Genomic DNA, 9441 nt, shown 5'->3' with positions numbered 1-9441 from the left:
GCATTACGGTGCACACAATCTGTTTGAGGTAATGCCCACTAGGTTGCTTTTTGATTAATTAGTTCAGTTACATGGACCTGTTAAGATACTTTAGTTTGATCGAGTCCAGATAATTTAGTTTGACCTCATTTGTTGGCTTGAGGTTAAAATGATGGTTGTTCTTGGGGAGCTTGGAGGAAGTGATGAGTATTTGCTCCTCGAATCTTTGAAACAAGGAAAGGTTCAGAAACCTGTTGTTGCTTGGGTTAGTAGGACGTGTGCACGTCTGTTGAAATCCGAGTCCAGTTTGGCCATGCTGTAAGTTGTAAACAAATTTTCCTGGAGTTCCGGTGAGCTGAATAAATATGCGCAGATGTGTTTTTTTTGGGTATAACAGTGTGCGATGGTGGTGAGGTGGAATCTGCACAAGCTAAGAATCAGGCACTAAGGGATGCTGGGGCTGTTGTTCCTACTTCATTGGAAACTCTTGAAAGGATTAAGGAGACATTTCAGAAGTTGGTACATCACGGCTGATGTCTTTTGCAAGTTTTTTTTTGGGAATGTGTTAGTGGGAATCAAAGCTTGGGGTTACATATATTTTTTGCAGGTTGAGGAAGGAACAATTCCTCCTGTCCCTGAGGTTACACCTCCCCCCATTCCTGAGGATCTTAAAATTGCCATTAAAAGTGGGAAGGTCCGAGCTGCAACGCATTGATTAAAACATCGGGGGGCTCTTTTCATTATAATTAGATGGTGTGAATAATTGTTCAACTCAGGAGAGGGACACACTCTGGGAAAAGGTTGCTTGGGCAGGCTTGCATCTCCGTATATTTTTCCATATAAATTGTAAAAGTGGGCAACTCGATGCTTGTTCCTTTGCCATTGACCGTGTCGGGAAGTTGAGCTCAGAAACTGCCGTGACAGCACTGGATGCTTGAACCCACCGGTAGCATCATGGAGCTACCAATGTTAGGAAGTAAGAGTTTACTATTTACCATTAGATTTTAGTCTGATTTTATTATCTATCATCTAGATCCCTTCAATGCTAACAATGTATGAGATAGCGATGGAAATTCCAAGTACATAAACTTTCTGTAGGTGGGAATCACATGCTACGTTTTCTTGTTTAGCGACAAATCTAAATGGCTTTGTTTACTGATTATTAGTGTTAGGAAGCTCAACATGCTTCACGAAATTTTAAGACAGAAAAGCCCCCCTTGGCTACTACATTGAGATATCTTGATAAAATTTTAGATGTTCACCTGCTGTTATGAATTACTCGGTTGTGCTCGGTTCGGTTTATAGTGGATTTTTTGTGCTAATAACTCTTTTTACATAAATATCTTTGGTGTTAGTGTGCTTACTTTGTTGCTTGTGGGTTTGTGAGAGAAAAGAAGATGTAGACATTGATAAATGATAATGGTAGTGGAGTGTCTTCTTTTGAACCATAAAAATATACATGGCATGTTCTACAAACTATGTCTTATTCTTTTTTCTGTACAAGGTCTGAAGTACCACATATATTTTTACATTAGCCTAAATTTATCAGTGTTGCATACTAATTCCAGGGGTACCACAAGAGATGATTCTGAGAAGGGGTAAGGGGAAGGTCCTGAAAAGGAACAAGCCGGAGAAGATAGATCTTATCACCAAATATACGTGGAGGAAGATGAAGAAGCAAGACCCTAAGATGGACGACTCTTAGAACATAACTGACAAATAAGCAGAGGTAAATAATCTTAATAAAGAACATATAAGATTAGTTCCCTTTTCATTATACTCCACATTATTTGACTGGTGAAAGGGGGATCATGGGAAGATATACTTGATTTTTAAACTTGCAATATGTTATGTACTTCATTGTTTCTAACTAATACTTTTGTTTTCTGCACTCCAGAATTGTAGGTGCTATGGAATCGATGGGTGGTCAGAATTCTTATCAGTAATAGTTCATGCTTGATGTATGTAGCTCTCCCCTGGCCTACTACATTCAGGACACCTGCCCTGCAGTCGGTATCGAGAAATTATGTCCATTGCTTTTTCTACTACATTGAGGGCTACATGTGTTTCGAAGAGAGGTTTACAGTTGAGATTTCTTTTGCTTTGTAGCTTCACATGTTCATACTTCCACCAGATAGTCTGAACAAATATCACTGCAAGAGCCCCATGCTGTAAATTGAGTTAACTTTTAGCTTTGCGGGTAGTCAACCAAATTTTGGTGCTTGGTTGATAGCCCCTACCCATTTATCAATGACAATTGCCATCACCTTTGTAAGCAATATTTCTGGTTCTGATAAAGAACCAAGTTATACTTATTTGTTTTCTGTATAAACATCAAATCTTTCAAATGAATGTTGTGATTAGAAGGATGACAACATTAGCGTTCATCACTATTCTTCTTGGTCTTGAATAGATCTATGTATATTTTTTTGTTGAAAAATATTTCTAATATTTTAGTGTGTGTGATGTATTTTAGATAGTACTGCTTCAATATTGTGCACTCGATTGTTTGTTAATACGGTTAAAAAATATTTAAAATTTTAGTTAAAATGTAGAACATCCAAAAATACAATGGTTATTAACACTTGTATTTGTTGAGACGTGCGTGCACGTGCACGTTTACTAGTAGACACACGTTGCCGGCGGATGCACCCTTCGTTGCAGTCGCGTGTACGCAAAACAAGGACCATGGTGTGGCGAACTAGTGATGTAGCACGACCCACGCCCATGCGGGAGCCATGGATACCAGACAAACTGTACCACGCACGAGGCCGCAGCACTCCTGTCCCGTCCATACGTGATAGTACTTCCTCCGTTTTTATTTAGTTTGCATATTAGCTTTGGTCAAAGTCAAGCTTTACAAATTTTGACCAAGTTTATAAACAAAAATATTAAGATATACAATAACAAATCAACAACATTAGATTTATTGTTGAATGTACTTTCACGTCGTATAGATTTATTATGATAAATGTTTATATTGTTTTCTATAAACTTGTCAAACTTTACTAAGTTTGACTTCAGTCAACTTTAATATGCAGAGTAAATAAAAACGGGGGGAGTACATGCATGGTGACGGTGATGCACTGCTGCTTGCTCGTACGCTCAGTCCTACCTACTAGCTTAGGATGCTCGCTGTTGCGGTCCGACGGCGGAGTACGTACGTACGTACTGGTGTCGCCGGGCACGGCCGTAACCGCCCGTCCATCCGGGGACCGCCATTGACCCGCGGCAGGCTCGGTGGCCCGTATCGTACCAGCACGTGAAGGCGCGCCCCACACAGCCCAGGTCGCGCTTGGCAGGCGCAGGCGGCGCTCGTGGACAACGGGTCGGCCCGCCCAAATTGGCCAGGCATGGCGACCGGTGGCCGCCCCAATCTTCCGCGGTCGCTGCCTCGTCGGAGCTGGACCTTGACGGGAGCTCCTACCTGCCGCTCTCTGCAGCAGGGAGTCGGGGGCACGCACAGGGGTTCGCACCGACTGGGCCGGCCCAATTGTTTTCCTTGTGTAAAAAGAACAGATAGTAACTTTCTTCTCTTTTTTTTCTTTTTTTCTTTTCTGTGTATTTCCTTTTTTTCTCTTTTGAAAATCAAAACGAAAAAATGTTGAATTTCTCAATCATTTTTTGAAAACATGAAAGATTTTTAAAGCACGAAATTTTTCTGAATCTTAAGAAGAAAATTTCGAAAATGAGAACCATTTAAAAAAACCCCGAACAAATTTGGAAGCTTGAATAATTCTTTAAAAGCACGAACATTTTTTGAATCCTGAGAACAAACTTTGAAAATGAAAACCTTTCAAAAAAATCCTGAAAAAATTCATAAACATGAACAATTTTTGAAAATACGAACATTGTATGAATTTTGAGAACAAATTTCGAAAAACAATAACATTTTTTGAAAATCCAGAACAATTTTTAAAAACCCAAAACATTTGTTTTGCAAATCCACAAAAAATTTCTAAGAATCAAAAACATTTTTCGAATTTGAGGAACAATTTTTGAAAATACCTAACGTTTCTGAAAATGAGAATTTTTTTTGAAAATCCAGAACATTTTTCTGGAAAAAGCAGAAACATTTTCCTAATTTGAAGAACATTTTTTGAAATCTCAAAACATTTTCTGGAAATCAAGAACATTTTATTGAAATCAAGAAAATTTTACTAAAAAGCAAAAACATTTTCCAAATATCAAGAACATTTTTTGAAAATCGTGAACATTTTTTGAGAATTCAAAACATTTTTTATACTGAAACAGAGAAAGAAAGAAAACAGAAAAGAATAAAGAGAAAAGAAAACGAAAAAGAAAAAGAAAAAAGGATCAGGGAACCTTCTCGGAAAGTCTAGAAAGTTCCCAAAACCGGGATCTATGAAACGTGTTAAACAGGCCGGCCCATTTAAATCGCTCGCCTCTGGTTGCATGTGTGTTTGCCCGACATTTTGACGCAACGAGCGTCAAATAGGATATTCCGACCTTGACGTCGCAGCGCCCACAACTCTGTTGAATCATGGATGGGCTTTAGGCACATATGAACAATGATTTCTAGTAATCTTGAGGCCCATGTATGGTATGGCAGGTGGTGGGAAGTTTAGTCCCACCTTGCTAGTTGAGGAGAGTTGAGACCCCTTTATAAGGGCTGCTCTACCACTTGCCATTGGGAGCTTGGGAAGAGGAGTGGTACACGCGCGCTCCTCCTCCTCCGCCGCGCGAGTGCGACGCTTGCCGGGTCACTCCTTTGCCGAGAGTGCGACACTTGCCGGGACACTCCCTTGCCGGGGAGTGCGTCGACTCGGTCGTGGGCCTCCGCCCAGGCCCACAACTTCCTGCCCAACGGCCTATATAAGAAGGCTGTGCCGAGTGGAGTGACCTAGTTCGGTTCACTCACTCCCTCTCGCGTAACCTAGCCGTCATCTACTGTTCCTTGCTCTGTGCTGCTTCCGGCGATCCCATCCCGATGACCGCGTGCACGGTTGGTCGGGAGAGGGACACTCCCTTGCCGGGGAGTGCGTCGACTCGGTCGTGGGCCTCCGCCCAGGCCCATGACTTCCTGCCCGACGGACTATATAAGAAGGCTCTGTCCAGTGAAGTGACCTAGTTCGGTTCACTCACTCCCTCTCGCGTAACCTAGTCGGCATCTACTGTTCCTTGCTCTGTGCTGCTTTCGGCGATCCCATCCCGACGATCGCGTGCACGGTTGGTCGGGAGAGCAGGTGCCTCCGGAACCCGGCCGTTTGAGATCCTGCCCGAGAGAACGGCAATAAGGTTTTTGGGGAGCATCTCGAGGCGACTGCTCCCGATCCGTCCCCAGCTCCGCCGGCCTCTGCTTCCACTACTTCCCCTGCATCAACACCATGGCCGACGACGTTGCCGCCAAGAAGAAGGCCACGGACGAAGCCTAGGCTGCCGCTGCCGCCGCTGCGTTGGCCTCGCCAACCGGAGAGTATGATCTGTTCATCCCTCATTTACTCGTGTTTTTGCTAGCCGTATATGTGCTGCTCATAGATGGCCTGCTCCTATGTTCTATACGTGCTAGTATGCTTAGGAATCGGTATGAGGTGAATACCGTATTTGCCATACTTATTGTTTACTCGTGGATTAGTCTAATTGGAAAAGTGCTAATATTTCCAACAATCCAAAAACCTTATTTTAGGCACTTTTCGATTCAAGGCTTTGCTGCGTTACTGAAATCGGAAAAGTTTACTGGGATGCAATTTAAGCGTTGGCAGACAAGGACCAACTTGTGGCTCACAGCAATGAACGTGTTCTGGGTTGGTGCTGTGTCTCCCACAGAAATGATTGTTCCTAAACAGGAAAAGGCGTTTAGGGAAGCAACCACTATCTTTTTGGGAGCCGTTCTTACTGTGATCAGAGACAAGTTGGTTGACGCATATCTCCATATGCGTGTTGCCAAAAACTTGTGGGATGTGCTTGAAGCTAAGTTCGGCGCAACTGATGCTGGGAGCAAACTGTATGCCATGGAGCAGTTCCATGATTACAAGATGGTTGATAACCGTTCTGTATTGCACCAGGCTCGTGAGATACAGTGCATCGCTAAGGAGCTGGAGCTCCTGAAGTGTGAGTTACCAGAAAATTTTGTCGCGGGTTGCATTATTGCAAAACTCCCTCCTGGATGGAGGAACTTTGCTACTTCTCTCAAGAACTTGAGACGTGAATTCTTTGTTGAGGATGTCATCGGTCATCTCACTGTTGAGCAAAACTTGAGAGCAAAGGACTCACACGTGAAAGGGGCAGAGGGTTCTTCTAGCGCCAATGTGGTGCAGAAGAGCTTCCACAAGTTCAAGGGAAAGAACTATGTCCAGCAGAATACTACCTTTAAGAAGAAGGGTAAGAAGAAAGACAAAAGGAGAGATGGCTGCTTTACTTGTGGTTCAGAGGAACACTGGGCAAACAAGTGCCCAAACAAGTACAAGAAGTCAGGACAGGACTCCAAGTCTGTCAATGTCACTCTGAACAACAATGATGCGGCATCTGGGTATGGTAATCTGTTTACCATACTTTCAGTTTGTCAGTCCACCGATTGGTGGGTTGACATGGGGCCAATATTCATGTGTGTGTTGGTGTGTCTTTATTTTCTTCTTACCAGGTCGCACGAGATTGTTCCGTCCTGATGGGGAATGGCTCGCATGCTTCTATTCATGGTGTTGGCATGGTAGATCTGAAGTTTACTTCGGGAAAGATCGTGCAACTGAAGAACGTGCAGCATGTCCCCGCCATCAAGAAGAATCTTGTTAGTGACTCCCTTCTATGTAAAGAAGGGTTTAAGCTAGTATTTGAGTCTAACAAAGTAGTCGTATCTCGGTATGGACTATTTTTTGGAAAGGGATATGAGTGTGGTGGTTTGTTCCGCCTTTCCCTGGAGGATTTCTGTAATAAAGTCGTGAACCAAATTCATTCTAATGTGAACGAATCTGAGGTTTGGCATTCACATCTTTGTCACATATATTTCAGTTGTATGACGCGGCTAGCTAAAGTGGACTTAATCCCGAGTTTCACTTTAGCCAAAGGCTCTAAGTGCAATGCGTGTGTGCAAGCTAAGCAACCTCGTAAGCCTCACAAGCTTGCGAAGGAGAGACACCTGGCACTGTTAGAGCTCATACATTCAGATCTCTGTGAGATGAATGGTGTGTTGACTAAAGGTGGAAAGAAATACTTCATGACTCTGATTGATGATTCCACTAGATTCTACTATGTGTATTTGTTAAATACTAAGGATGAGGCTCTACACTACTTTAAAGTCTATAACGCTGAAGTTGAGAACCAACTTGAGAAGAAAATAAAACGAGTCCGGTCTGATCGTGGTGGAGAGTACTTTTTTAATGAGTTTGATTTATTCTGTGTAGAACATGGTATTATTCATGAGAGGACGCCTCCCTATTCACCCCCATCAAACGAGGTTGCCGAATGGAAAACCCGTACTCTAACTGATTTGGTTAACGCCATGTTAGTTACATCAGGTTTATCCAAGGCATGGTGGGGGAGGCTGTATTGACATCATGTCATGTCCTGAATAAAGTTCCCACAAAGGATAATGAAACTACTCCCTATGAGCAATGGGAAAAGAAAAGAACTACACTCTCTTACTGACGCACTTGGGGCTGCTTGGCGAAAGTCAACGTGCCGATAACCAAAAAGTGCAAGTTGGGACTAAAGACTGTGGATTGCGTTTTTCTTGGCTATGCCAAGCATAGCGTTGGCTATAGATTTCTAGTGGTGAAATCTGATGTACACGACGTGAAGGTCGGTACGATCATGGAGTCTAGGGATGCTACATTCTTTGATGATATTTTCCCCATGAGAGATATGCAAAGCACTTCTAAACTAGAATCTGATGAGACTCCTGAACCTGCCATTCCTATGGAATATTATGAACATAAAAGTGATGAGAGTTCCACGGAGGATGACGAGGAAGCTCCTGTTAGGAGCAAGAGACAAAGGACTGCAAAGTCCTTTGGTGATGATTTCCTCGTGTACCTCGTGGATGATGACACTCCCAGTTCCATTTCAGAAGCTTATGCATCTCCGGATGCTGACTACTGGAAGGATGCGGTCCGTAGCGAGATGGATTCCATCTTGGCTAACGGGACATGGGAGATCACTGATCGTCCTTATGGTTGTAAACCATTGGGATGTAAGTGGGTGTTCAAGAAGAAGCTTAGGCCCGATGGTACTGTTGAAAAGTACAAGGCTAGGCTTGTGGCCAAGGGTTATACCCAGAAAGAAGAAGAGGATTTCTTTGACACTTACTCACCTGTGGCTAGACTGACAACCATTCGAGTGTTACTCGCTTTGGCTGCCTCGCATGGTCTTCTCGTTCATCAGATGGACGTTAAGACGGCTTTCCTCAACGTAGAGCTAGACGAGGAAATTTACATGCAACAGCCAGATGGCTTTGTAGTAAATGGTCAGGAAAGAAAGGTGTGCAAGCTAGTGACATCCTTGTATGGCCTGAAACAAGCACCTAAGCAATGGCATGAGAAGTTCAACACTACTCTGACATCTGTTGGCTTTGTTGTTAATGAAGCTGACAAATGTGTATACTATCGCTATGGTGGGGGCGAAGGAGTTATACTCTGTCTGTATGTCGATGACATAATGATATTTGGGACCCACCTCAAAGTCATTGAGGAGGTCAAGGCTTTTCTATCTCATAACTTTGAGATGAAAGAACTGGTCGTGGCTGATGTTATCTTAAACATCAAGCTACTAAGAAATTCTGAGGGTGGAATTACACTTTTGCAATCCCACTATGTTGAGAAGATTTTGAGCCGTTTTGGATATTCGGACTGCAAACCTTCTGCAACACCATATGATCCTATCGTGCGGATTCGGAAGTTCAAAGCCACGTCTATAGATCAATTGAGATATTCTCAATTGGTTGGTTCACTGATGTACCTAGCATGTGCTACTTGTCCTGACATCTCATTTGCTGTGTGCAAACTGAGTCGGTTTGTTTCCAATCCGGGAGATGTGCATTGGCATGCTATTGAGCGAGTGATGCGTTACTTGCAAGGTACTGCGAACTATGGGATTCACTATTCTGGGTACCCGACGGTACTTGAGGGGTATAGTGATTCAAATTGGATATTTGATGCTGATGAGATGAAAGCCACAAGTGGACATGTCTTCACACTTGGTGGTGGTGCTGTTTCCTGGAAGTCTTGCAAGCAGACGATCTTAACCAGATCGAGTATGGAAGCAGAACTCATAGCATTAGATACATCATGCGTCGAAGCAGAATGGCTTCGAGAGCTTTTGATGAATTTGCCGGTGGTTGGCAAACCAGTGTCGGCTGTCCTTATGAACTGCGACAACCAAATTGTGATTGCCAAGGCTAATAGTTCAAAGGACAACATGAAATACACAAAGCACATAAAAAGAAGATTGAAATCTGTCAGAAAATCAAGAAACTCCAGAGTAATAGCGTTGGATTATATCCAGACGGCC

At 43.1% G+C, this 9441-nt stretch overlaps 1 long non-coding RNA gene across 6 annotated transcripts; it reads left to right on the top strand.

Annotated features, from left to right (window-relative positions):
* On the top strand, positions 1-2294 carry LOC119294818. Of its 6 annotated transcripts, none has more exons than XR_005143555.1 (6): positions 1-28; positions 143-297; positions 377-498; positions 587-955; positions 1548-1708; positions 1877-2294. It is a non-coding gene; the product is annotated as an uncharacterized LOC119294818 (long non-coding RNA). The 6 variants fall into 6 exon arrangements; XR_005143559.1 differs by lacking the exon at positions 1-28 and having other exon boundaries at positions 35-297; positions 377-494; positions 587-673; positions 756-955; XR_005143558.1 differs by lacking the exon at positions 1-28 and having other exon boundaries at positions 35-297; positions 587-673; positions 756-955.
* Positions 2295-9441: the final 7147 nt, after the last annotated feature.

Source organism: Triticum dicoccoides, chromosome 4B (genome assembly GCF_002162155.2).
Source record: "Triticum dicoccoides isolate Atlit2015 ecotype Zavitan chromosome 4B, WEW_v2.0, whole genome shotgun sequence".
NCBI lineage: Eukaryota > Viridiplantae > Streptophyta > Magnoliopsida > Poales > Poaceae > Triticum > Triticum dicoccoides.
The sequence above is the reverse complement of the archived record's forward strand: the minus strand, read 5'-3'. Positions and strand labels throughout refer to the sequence as shown.